Below are 13185 nucleotides of genomic sequence, written 5' to 3'. Positions count from 1 at the left end.
CTTTCACTGGCACACCCACCAAACAGGTTGAGAAAGGCTTTTCTGGTTCCGAATTAGACAGACATATAGTATCCGATCCGGCAGCCTTGGCTAAGGTCACCCAAATATTCATTTTCAGTTGATCCACAGGCAAATCTGCACGACAAAAAACAATTAACATCAAGCAAAACAAGTATACCATTTGATTCTGCCCCATCTCTTTCAAGAACTAAGTTTTGGCAGAATTCTTTCTAAACAAAAACAATAACCTAAATTTTCAGCCAAAAATTAGCTTTGTTAAACAAACATTCAGCATTCAATTCGTATGCTCATAAATAACATTGGCACAAAATCAGAGTTCATGGGTTCCACCGATGCACAAAGAACGTCAGGCACAAGAGGCGTCAGGCGAGACCCGGGATCCTTCCATTCGGTCCACGTCTGCGTACTCGCTTCCTCAGTTCTAGGCTCGACAACAGGTTCTGAAGTGCAATACAGTTTGACGTTTTTGGCAGGAACCCACTTAATTCTTCCAGCACCTGTGGAAATAGAAGCATACCCTTTGCCCCACGTTATTAATTGAAACGGGCCTTCCATCTGTCCAGAGTCAGGGTTTCTAATTAGAAGAGGAGGATGTTCTTTCAGTTTTGCCTGGGTGCTATTTGAAAAGTGTCTAAAGATTGGTGGATCTGGTTCTGTACTTGAACTATTTAGAAAATTAAAACCATACAAAGCCTTACTCAGTCTCATCTGTGGGGTGATTTCCGTTCCCCCTCTCTGTTGATCTAATATGCGTTTTAAGGTTTGATGTGTTCTTTCAATGATTGCTTGGCTTGTGGGAGAGTGGGGAATACCAAAAATGTGTCGAACACCCCATTCATTTAAAAATGTGGCCAATTTTTGAGATATGTATGCGGGACCATTGTCAGTTTTTACTTCTTGGGGTATACCCAATGAAGCAAAAGCTTGCAGGAAATGATGACAGGCATGGCTGCCAGTTTCACCTGTGTGAAGGGAAGCAAAAACTGCACCAGAGAACGTGTCTATGGAAACATGAATATTTTTAAATTTACCAAAAGAAGGCTATTTAGTAACACCTGTTTGCCACAACTGTAGGCTTTGTAAGCCTCGGGGGTTGATTGCTCCTGTAGAAACAGGAGGTTGTACCAATTGACAGTCAGGGCAAGTATGAATGATAGCTTTAGCTTGACTTTTAGTGATTTGGAACATTCGCATGAGTGCTTGTGCATTTTGGTGGAAAAAGGCATGACTCAATTTTGCTTGTTCAAAAATATTTGGCAATGTGTTAGAAATGACCATTGTCAGCTTGTCCGCTCTTGCATTTCCTTCCACTACAAATCCAGGAAGTGAAGAATGCGCCCTAATGTGAGAAACAAAATATGGATTAGTTCTATATTGCAAAGTTATAAAAAGACATGAAAGCCAACGATGTAAAGTTTCATTACTAACATCCTTTAAAATGGAACCTTCTATTCTCCTGACTACATTAGCAACATAAGCAGAATCTGTGACCAAATTAAAAGGCTGAGGAAACAGCTGAAAAGCTCAAACTACTGCAGCAAGCTCAACAATTTGAGGGGATCCCTCTACTGTTTGAATATCAGATTCCCAAACATCAGTCTTTTGATTAAACCAAGTCACAACGGACTTGTGGCTTTTACCAGAGCCATCAGTGAAGAGAGTCACAGCATGTAAAGGTTCTTCACTTAATTTAGGTTTTTCTCTGAAACTCAATTTTGCTTGCAGTAGTTTGTGAGCTGGAGAGTGTATGGAACAAACACCTGGAAAACCTAAGAATGCATATTGTAAATCATCAGAATTTTGCATTGCCCAATTGAAATAATCATTTTTCAATGGCAAATAGATAACTGAACATTCTTGACCTGCCAAAGTTAACAATCTGGTTCTAGCCTTAATTATAATGTATGCAATCATTTCTAAAACTGAGCAAATGGTCTTTGAAAACCTGTAGGGAGGAAAAACCCATTCCATTATTAACAAAGGATCTTGTTCTGTGGCATCCCACTGGAAAATGAGACCACAAAGCTGCATCTTCTCTCCTAAGATTGCAAGAAAGAAAGGATTTTCAGGAACGCAGCGATGAGCTTGTCTTTTTTGAAGAGCTTCTGTGACTTTGTCGAGAGCAGCACGAGCTTCAGGGGTTAAAGTTCTTGGCAAAGTGATGTCGCAACTTCCTCTCAGCAAATGGAAGAGCGGACTCAGTTCATCATTGGTGATTCCCAACATCGGTCTGACCCAGTTGATTTCTCCTAGAAGTTGTTGTAACTCTTGTAGGTTGTTGACTCTGGTTCGGATCTGAATTTTCTGTGGTATTATTGTCGTCTTCCATCGTCTTCCATCCCAGGTACTTCTAAGGTGAAACTTGTTGAATTTTGGTTGCAGAGATTTCAAGTCCAGCTTTTTGAATTTCAGCAACAACACAGTCGCGAGTTTCTTCCATCTCTTCCTTTCAAAGGACTCCACCCTTAAAGCCAATTTTTCTTTCTCTGTATCTATAGATTGACAAACACCAGAACAACCATGTTTTTGCTTAACTGAAAAAGAGTTCCCCAGAACCACAATTTCCCGAGTGGAAGCAGCCACCTCAGCCTCCACCCCAGGCCCAACAGAATCCAATTCAAGTTTCAGTGTCCCTGCACAAACAATTTTAAGAAGTACAGTCACTTTTTCATTTCCATCTTTTACACACTTTGTTCCATCCCCCTTACAAGAGTCACATATTTTTACATTAACAGAACAACGCAAAGAAAAGTCCAAAAGAGTCTCATTTTTTCCCAGAGAGAGAGAAGAAAGATTTTGTTCAACAGAGTTCAAAGCAATACTTTCAGCATTTGCAACAACACTTGTAACATTCTCCGATACACACACAGTCTCCGGTTTACTGGAATTTAATGAGACAGAACCAGAAGCTTTGTTTTCTGAGTCCAAGTTGATCTTATTATTATCCGTTTCTTTAAAACAGTGCTCCAACAGCGCTCTACAAACCGGCATAAGTTCTCTTAAGCTTTCATCTTTTTTGAGAGAGACTAGATTATAGATTCTCCAGTTTATCTGATCCCAAAAATGAAAAGTAAAAGCAGACTGCAGATTTAAATCTTGCGTATTCGCTTTAACCCAGATAAGTAAGTTTTTAAGCTCAGTTTTTGAAATTTCAGAGTGACCTTTTTCTTGTAACATTGTCTCTAAATGATGAAAAACATCCCATTCAACTTTTGATAAATTCGTTCCCATTCTTGTGTTCTTGTAATAATTTTCTTTTTCTCTATTTTGCCTCCCAACGTCACCCAAGCGCTCTCCCGAGATAAGTTACTTACAATTTTCTTGGCTTCGGCGGGAGAGATGATACAGTGTGCTCCTTGTTAACACTTGGGTCTCCGCAGCTGGTACTTCCACGATTTTTCTTTGTTTTTCTTCTATTCTACGTCCTGACACGAGGCACCAATATGCGGGGGACGGGACAGGTATAAGTCCAATGGTGTCAGGAGCCCACGCCTTAAAAAAGGAACCCACTAGGTCGCGGCAAAATATCCAAATATGGATAACATGGTAACCAGACCAGTGAAGAGATTTTTGCTTTTATTTCCAGCACATCAGTCTCAAAATACAAAATGGAGACATGACAGCTCACTGATCCACACCAAAAAATGTCTCCTTCAACAGGGCTCATACAGCAATACATAAAATCATCTCAGACTAGAATTCAGCCAATCAGACACAGAAAACACATCCTGACAAGCATTCTATCCAATCTTATGAAACATAGGTAATCGTAGCTAAAACAAAGACTAGTTGATAAGAGACAAAGAACAGAGTTCTATTCATGCTAACCTTCTAAAGATATACATTAAATAAGCTTGTTGCCATCCTAAAGCCAATTCTACAGAAGCCTATTGTTATTTGTCACGTCTACTGCTTGGGAAACTTTTCTGCTTGCATGGAAAACTTTTTCTGCTTGCATGGGAAACTTTTCTGCAATGCTAACAAAACTCCAGTCTAAGGCCTACATACTTCTTTGTAACCATTTCTTAAAAATCCTCTAACCTTATGGATTCCAACATTTCCCCCTCTCTGTTTGACCCAGAAGCTTTCATTTTCTTGTCGCTTGCTATTTGCGTTTCATAGCTCTATTGCAAAATTTCTGCTTATTATCTGCTGAAGACCTATTTTCACTAAACTGAAGCATTGCTATATTACGGCACAGCAACTTCATGCTGTGAAGACCCAATCCCTGAAAGAGAGATATGAATCACGTTTGGCAACAGTCACAAGGCATCGTTCAAAAAACTCTGGTCGATTCCAAGGCCTTAATTCAAAACCTTCGTTCATGTCAATACCCTCATCTACTGCTTTCGTGAGATTTCGTACACTCTCTGTGCTTCTACTTCCTAGTTCTCCTGCTTGAATGACAAAAACTTCTCGGACTGTTTTGTTCATCATTCGCCGAAGACAACAGAGTATACAAGGTGCCACTATCAATATCAGTATTAGAACACCTAATATGTAAAGACCTATCTTGCAAAGTTGCCTTAGCCAAGGTGCAAAACTCCAATTTTGAAACAAATCATCCAACCAGGAACCTCCATCTTCTTTAATTTGGGCTGTCAGATCCTTTAATTTTTGAATGCTTTTGTGAATGGATTCAGAATGATCAGACAAATTCATACAACACAATCCTTCAAATTCCTCACAACCATGTCCTTGTGCCAGTAAGAGAAAATCAATGGCTGCTCTGTTTTGAAGAGTAGCATGTCTAATACTATCAACATCGGTCAACATATCACTGATTGCGGAGGATGTGGCATTAGCTTGTTTGCTCAGCCAACATCCAACTCAATCTAATTGTCTCAATGCCACAGCTGAAGCCAATTGGGGTAGAAATATACCTGCTGAAAGCCTTCTGGCGGCATTCCAAGGCATAAAATCACTCTGACAGTTCTCATCATAATGAGGAACAGCTCTTGTTTTCCTTTGTTTCTTTTTCATCACTGCTTTGGCAGTGGGGGCAATTATGGTAAGCATACCAATGCTACAAGGGCCACCTTCAAGGTGGGCTGGAATGCCTTGCCAACCTCTGTCTCTGCAAATGATCCAATACCCTTTTGGCAATTGCCCTGGATATTGGTCCGTCTCCAGAAACACATCCCAACTGTTTGAAACATTTGCTGCCCTGAGAAGTTTTTTCAAACAAATGTTCCAATTGAAGGAAGGACTGTTTCCATTGTCAATTCCACCTGGTTTACCATTGGATTCTTTTCTGACCAAAGGAAACTCTTTCACTGGCACACCCACCAAACAGGTTGAGAAAGGCTTTTCTGGTTCCGAATTAGACAGACATATAGTATCCGATCCGGCAGCCTTGGCTAAGGTCACCCAAATATTCATTTTCAGTTGATCCACAGGCAAATCTGCACGACAAAAAACAATTAACATCAAGCAAAACAAGTATACCATTTGATTCTGCCCCATCTCTTTCAAGAACTAAGTTTTGGCAGAATTCTTTCTAAACAAAAACAATAACCTAAATTTTCAGCCAAAAATTAGCTTTGTTAAACAAACATTCAGCATTCAATTCGTATGCTCATAAATAACATTGGCACAAAATCAGAGTTCATGGGTTCCACCGATGCACAAAGAACGTCAGGCACAAGAGGCGTCAGGCGAGACCCGGGATCCTTCCATTCGGTCCACGTCTGCGTACTCGCTTCCTCAGTTCTAGGCTCGACAACAGGTTCTGAAGTGCAATACGGTTTGACGTTTTTGGCAGGAACCCACTTAATTCTTCCAGCACCTGTGGAAATAGAAGCATACCCTTTGCCCCACGTTATTAATTGAAACGGGCCTTCCATCTGTCCAGAGTCAGGGTTTCTAATTAGAAGAGGAGGATGTTCTTTCAGTTTTGCCTGGGTGCTATTTGAAAAGTGTCTAAAGATTGGTGGATCTGGTTCTGTACTTGAACTATTTAGAAAATTAAAACCATACAAAGCCTTACTCAGTCTCATCTGTGGGGTGATTTCCGTTCCCCCTCTCTGTTGATCTAATATGCGTTTTAAGGTTTGATGTGTTCTTTCAATGATTGCTTGGCTTGTGGGAGAGTGGGGAATACCAAAAATGTGTCGAACACCCCATTCATTTAAAAATGTGGCCAATTTTTGAGATATGTATGCGGGACCATTGTCAGTTTTTACTTCTTGGGGTATACCCAATGAAGCAAAAGCTTGCAGGAAATGATGACAGGCATGGCTGCCAGTTTCACCTGTGTGAAGGGAAGCAAAAACTGCACCAGAGAACGTGTCTATGGAAACATGAATATTTTTAAATTTACCAAAAGAAGGCTATTTAGTAACACCTGTTTGCCACAACTGTAGGCTTTGTAAGCCTCGGGGGTTGATTGCTCCTGTAGAAACAGGAGGTTGTACCAATTGACAGTCAGGGCAAGTATGAATGATAGCTTTAGCTTGACTTTTAGTGATTTGGAACATTCGCATGAGTGCTTGTGCATTTTGGTGGAAAAAGGCATGACTCAATTTTGCTTGTTCAAAAATATTTGGCAATGTGTTAGAAATGACCATTGTCAGCTTGTCCGCTCTTGCATTTCCTTCCACTACAAATCCAGGAAGTGAAGAATGCGCCCTAATGTGAGAAACAAAATATGGATTAGTTCTATATTGCAAAGTTATAAAAAGACATGAAAGCCAACGATGTAAAGTTTCATTACTAACATCCTTTAAAATGGAACCTTCTATTCTCCTGACTACATTAGCAACATAAGCAGAATCTGTGACCAAATTAAAAGGCTGAGGAAACAGCTGAAAAGCTCAAACTACTGCAGCAAGCTCAACAATTTGAGGGGATCCCTCTACTGTTTGAATATCAGATTCCCAAACATCAGTCTTTTGATTAAACCAAGTCACAACGGACTTGTGGCTTTTACCAGAGCCATCAGTGAAGAGAGTCACAGCATGTAAAGGTTCTTCACTTAATTTAGGTTTTTCTCTGAAACTCAATTTTGCTTGCAGTAGTTTGTGAGCTGGAGAGTGTATGGAACAAACACCTGGAAAACCTAAGAATGCATATTGTAAATCATCAGAATTTTGCATTGCCCAATTGAAATAATCATTTTTCAATGGCAAATAGATAACTGAACATTCTTGACCTGCCAAAGTTAACAATCTGGTTCTAGCCTTAATTATAATGTATGCAATCATTTCTAAAACTGAGCAAATGGTCTTTGAAAACCTGTAGGGAGGAAAAACCCATTCCATTATTAACAAAGGATCTTGTTCTGTGGCATCCCACTGGAAAATGAGACCACAAAGCTGCATCTTCTCTCCTAAGATTGCAAGAAAGAAAGGATTTTCAGGAACGCAGCGATGAGCTTGTCTTTTTTGAAGAGCTTCTGTGACTTTGTCGAGAGCAGCACGAGCTTCAGGGGTTAAAGTTCTTGGCAAAGTGATGTCGCAACTTCCTCTCAGCAAATGGAAGAGCGGACTCAGTTCATCATTGGTGATTCCCAACATCGGTCTGACCCAGTTGATTTCTCCTAGAAGTTGTTGTAACTCTTGTAGGTTGTTGACTCTGGTTCGGATCTGAATTTTCTGTGGTATTATTGTCGTCTTCCATCGTCTTCCATCCCAGGTACTTCTAAGGTGAAACTTGTTGAATTTTGGTTGCAGAGATTTCAAGTCCAGCTTTTTGAATTTCAGCAACAACACAGTCGCGAGTTTCTTCCATCTCTTCCTTTCAAAGGACTCCACCCTTAAAGCCAATTTTTCTTTCTCTGTATCTATAGATTGACAAACACCAGAACAACCATGTTTTTGCTTAACTGAAAAAGAGTTCCCCAGAACCACAATTTCCCGAGTGGAAGCAGCCACCTCAGCCTCCACCCCAGGCCCAACAGAATCCAATTCAAGTTTCAGTGTCCCTGCACAAACAATTTTAAGAAGTACAGTCACTTTTTCATTTCCATCTTTTACACACTTTGTTCCATCCCCCTTACAAGAGTCACATATTTTTACATTAACAGAACAACGCAAAGAAAAGTCCAAAAGAGTCTCATTTTTTCCCAGAGAGAGAGAAGAAAGATTTTGGTCAACAGAGTTCAAAGCAATGCTTTCAGCATTTGCAACAACACTTGTAACATTCTCCGATACACACACAGTCTCCGGTTTACTGGAATTTAATGAGACAGAACCAGAAGCTTTGTTTTCTGAGTCCAAGTTGATCTTATTATTATCCGTTTCTTTAAAACAGCGCTCCAACAGCGCTCTACAAACTGGCATAAGTTCTCTTAAGCTTTCATCTTTTTTGAGAGAGACTAGATTATAGATTCTCCAGTTTATCTGATCCCAAAAATGAAAAGTAAAAGCAGACTGCAGATTTAAATCTTGCGTATTCGCTTTAACCCAGATAAGTAAGTTTTTAAGCTCAGTTTTTGAAATTTCAGAGTGACCTTTTTCTTGTAACATTGTCTCTAAATGATGAAAAACATCCCATTCAACTTTTGATAAATTCGTTCCCATTCTTGTGTTCTTGTAATAATTTTCTTTTTCTCTATTTTGCCTCCCAACGTCACCCAAGCGCTCTCCCGAGATAAGTTACTTACAATTTTCTTGGCTTCGGCGGGAGAGATGATACAGTGTGCTCCTTGTTAACACTTGGGTCTCCGCAGCTGGTACTTCCACGATTTTTCTTTGTTTTTCTTCTATTCTACGTCCTGACACGAGGCACCAATATGCGGGGGACGGGACAGGTATAAGTCCAATGGTGTCAGGAGCCCACGCCTTAAAAAAGGAACCCACTAGGTCGCGGCAAAATATCCAAATATGGATAACATGGTAACCAGACCAGTGAAGAGATTTTTGCTTTTATTTCCAGCACATCAGTCTCAAAATACAAAATGGAGACATGACAGCTCACTGATCCACACCAAAAAATGTCTCCTTCAACAGGGCTCATACAGCAATACATAAAATCATCTCAGACTAGAATTCAGCCAATCAGACACAGAAAACACATCCTGACAAGCATTCTATCCAATCTTATGAAACATAGGTAATCGTAGCTAAAACAAAGACTAGTTGATAAGAGACAAAGAACAGAGTTCTATTCATGCTAACCTTCTAAAGATATACATTAAATAACCTTGTTGCCATCCTAAAGCCAATTCTACAGAAGCTTATTGTTATTTGTCACGTCTACAGCTTGGGAAACTTTTCTGCTTGCATGGGAAACTTTTCTGCAATGCTAACAAAACTCCAGTCTAAGGCCTACATACTTCTTTGTAACCATTTCTTAAAAATCCTCTAACCTTATGGATTCCAACATTTCCCCCTCTCTGTTTGACCCAGAAGCTTTCATTTTCTTGTCGCTTGCTATTTGCGTTTCATAGCTCTATTGCAAAATTTCTGCTTATTATCTGCTGAAGACCTATTTTCACTAAACTGAAGCATTGCTATATTACGGCACAGCAACTTCATGCTGTGAAGACCCAATCCCTGAAAGAGAGATATGAATCACGTTTGGCAACAGTCACAAGGCATCGTTCAAAAAACTCTGGTCGATTCCAAGGCCTTAATTCAAAACCTTCGTTCATGTCAATACCCTCATCTACTGCTTTCGTGAGATTTCGTACACTCTCTGTGCTTCTACTTCCTAGTTCTCCTGCTTGAATGACAAAAACTTCTCGGACTGTTTTGTTCATCATTCGCCGAAGACAACAGAGTATACAAGGTGCCACTATCAATATCAGTATTAGAACACCTAATATGTAAAGACCTATCTTGCAAAGTTGCCTTAGCCAAGGTGCAAAACTCCAATTTTGAAACAAATCATCCAACCAGGAACCTCCATCTTCTTTAATTTGGGCTGTCAGATCCTTTAATTTTTGAATGCTTTTGTGAATGGATTCAGAATGATCAGACAAATTCATACAACACAATCCTTCAAATTCCTCACAACCATGTCCTTGTGCCAGTAAGAGAAAATCAATGGCTGCTCTGTTTTGAAGAGTAGCATGTCTAATACTATCAACATCGGTCAACATATCACTGATTGCGGAGGATGTGGCATTAGCTTGTTTGCTCAGCCAACATCCAACTCAATCTAATTGTCTCAATGCCACAGCTGAAGCCAATTGGGGTAGAAATATACCTGCTGAAAGCCTTCTGGCGGCATTCCAAGGCATAAAATCACTCTGACAGTTCTCATCATAATGAGGAACAGCTCTTGTTTTCCTTTGTTTCTTTTTCATCACTGCTTTGGCAGTGGGGGCAATTATGGTAAGCATACCAATGCTACAAGGGCCACCTTCAAGGTGGGCTGGAATGCCTTGCCAACCTCTGTCTCTGCAAATGATCCAATACCCTTTTGGCAATTGCCCTGGATATTGGTCCGTCTCCAGAAACACATCCCAACTGTTTGAAACATTTGCTGCCCTGAGAAGTTTTTTCAAACAAATGTTCCAATTGAAGGAAGGACTGTTTCCATTGTCAATTCCACCTGGTTTACCATTGGATTCTTTTCTGACCAAAGGAAACTCTTTCACTGGCACACCCACCAAACAGGTTGAGAAAGGCTTTTCTGGTTCCGAATTAGACAGACATATAGTATCCGATCCGGCAGCCTTGGCTAAGGTCACCCAAATATTCATTTTCAGTTGATCCACAGGCAAATCTGCACGACAAAAAACAATTAACATCAAGCAAAACAAGTATACCATTTGATTCTGCCCCATCTCTTTCAAGAACTAAGTTTTGGCAGAATTCTTTCTAAACAAAAACAATAACCTAAATTTTCAGCCAAAAATTAGCTTTGTTAAACAAACATTCAGCATTCAATTCGTATGCTCATAAATAACATTGGCACAAAATCAGAGTTCATGGGTTCCACCGATGCACAAAGAACGTCAGGCACAAGAGGCGTCAGGCGAGACCCGGGATCCTTCCATTCGGTCCACGTCTGCGTACTCGCTTCCTCAGTTCTAGGCTCGACAACAGGTTCTGAAGTGCAATACGGTTTGACGTTTTTGGCAGGAACCCACTTAATTCTTCCAGCACCTGTGGAAATAGAAGCATACCCTTTGCCCCACGTTATTAATTGAAACGGGCCTTCCATCTGTCCAGAGTCAGGGTTTCTAATTAGAAGAGGAGGATGTTCTTTCAGTTTTGCCTGGGTGCTATTTGAAAAGTGTCTAAAGATTGGTGGATCTGGTTCTGTACTTGAACTATTTAGAAAATTAAAACCATACAAAGCCTTACTCAGTCTCATCTGTGGGGTGATTTCCGTTCCCCCTCTCTGTTGATCTAATATGCGTTTTAAGGTTTGATGTGTTCTTTCAATGATTGCTTGGCTTGTGGGAGAGTGGGGAATACCAAAAATGTGTCGAACACCCCATTCATTTAAAAATGTGGCCAATTTTTGAGATATGTATGCGGGACCATTGTCAGTTTTTACTTCTTGGGGTATACCCAATGAAGCAAAAGCTTGCAGGAAATGATGACAGGCATGGCTGCCAGTTTCACCTGTGTGAAGGGAAGCAAAAACTGCACCAGAGAACGTGTCTATGGAAACATGAATATTTTTAAATTTACCAAAAGAAGGCTATTTAGTAACACCTGTTTGCCACAACTGTAGGCTTTGTAAGCCTCGGGGGTTGATTGCTCCTGTAGAAACAGGAGGTTGTACCAATTGACAGTCAGGGCAAGTATGAATGATAGCTTTAGCTTGACTTTTAGTGATTTGGAACATTCGCATGAGTGCTTGTGCATTTTGGTGGAAAAAGGCATGACTCAATTTTGCTTGTTCAAAAATATTTGGCAATGTGTTAGAAATGACCATTGTCAGCTTGTCCGCTCTTGCATTTCCTTCCACTACAAATCCAGGAAGTGAAGAATGCGCCCTAATGTGAGAAACAAAATATGGATTAGTTCTATATTGCAAAGTTATAAAAAGACATGAAAGCCAACGATGTAAAGTTTCATTACTAACATCCTTTAAAATGGAACCTTCTATTCTCCTGACTACATTAGCAACATAAGCAGAATCTGTGACCAAATTAAAAGGCTGAGGAAACAGCTGAAAAGCTCAAACTACTGCAGCAAGCTCAACAATTTGAGGGGATCCCTCTACTGTTTGAATATCAGATTCCCAAACATCAGTCTTTTGATTAAACCAAGTCACAACGGACTTGTGGCTTTTACCAGAGCCATCAGTGAAGAGAGTCACAGCATGTAAAGGTTCTTCACTTAATTTAGGTTTTTCTCTGAAACTCAATTTTGCTTGCAGTAGTTTGTGAGCTGGAGAGTGTATGGAACAAACACCTGGAAAACCTAAGAATGCATATTGTAAATCATCAGAATTTTGCATTGCCCAATTGAAATAATCATTTTTCAATGGCAAATAGATAACTGAACATTCTTGACCTGCCAAAGTTAACAATCTGGTTCTAGCCTTAATTATAATGTATGCAATCATTTCTAAAACTGAGCAAATGGTCTTTGAAAACCTGTAGGGAGGAAAAACCCATTCCATTATTAACAAAGGATCTTGTTCTGTGGCATCCCACTGGAAAATGAGACCACAAAGCTGCATCTTCTCTCCTAAGATTGCAAGAAAGAAAGGATTTTCAGGAACGCAGCGATGAGCTTGTCTTTTTTGAAGAGCTTCTGTGACTTTGTCGAGAGCAGCACGAGCTTCAGGGGTTAAAGTTCTTGGCAAAGTGATGTCGCAACTTCCTCTCAGCAAATGGAAGAGCGGACTCAGTTCATCATTGGTGATTCCCAACATCGGTCTGACCCAGTTGATTTCTCCTAGAAGTTGTTGTAACTCTTGTAGGTTGTTGACTCTGGTTCGGATCTGAATTTTCTGTGGTATTATTGTCGTCTTCCATCGTCTTCCATCCCAGGTACTTCTAAGGTGAAACTTGTTGAATTTTGGTTGCAGAGATTTCAAGTCCAGCTTTTTGAATTTCAGCAACAACACAGTCGCGAGTTTCTTCCATCTCTTCCTTTCAAAGGACTCCACCCTTAAAGCCAATTTTTCTTTCTCTGTATCTATAGATTGACAAACACCAGAACAACCATGTTTTTGCTTAACTGAAAAAGAGTTCCCCAGAACCACAATTTCCCGAGTGGAAGCAGCCACCTCAGCCTCCACCCCAGGCCC

The sequence above is a fragment of the Melospiza melodia genome, chromosome 1, assembly GCF_035770615.1.
Source record: "Melospiza melodia melodia isolate bMelMel2 chromosome 1, bMelMel2.pri, whole genome shotgun sequence".
In the NCBI taxonomy this organism is placed as follows: domain Eukaryota; kingdom Metazoa; phylum Chordata; class Aves; order Passeriformes; family Passerellidae; genus Melospiza; species Melospiza melodia.
Note: the sequence above shows the minus strand (reverse complement) of the source record.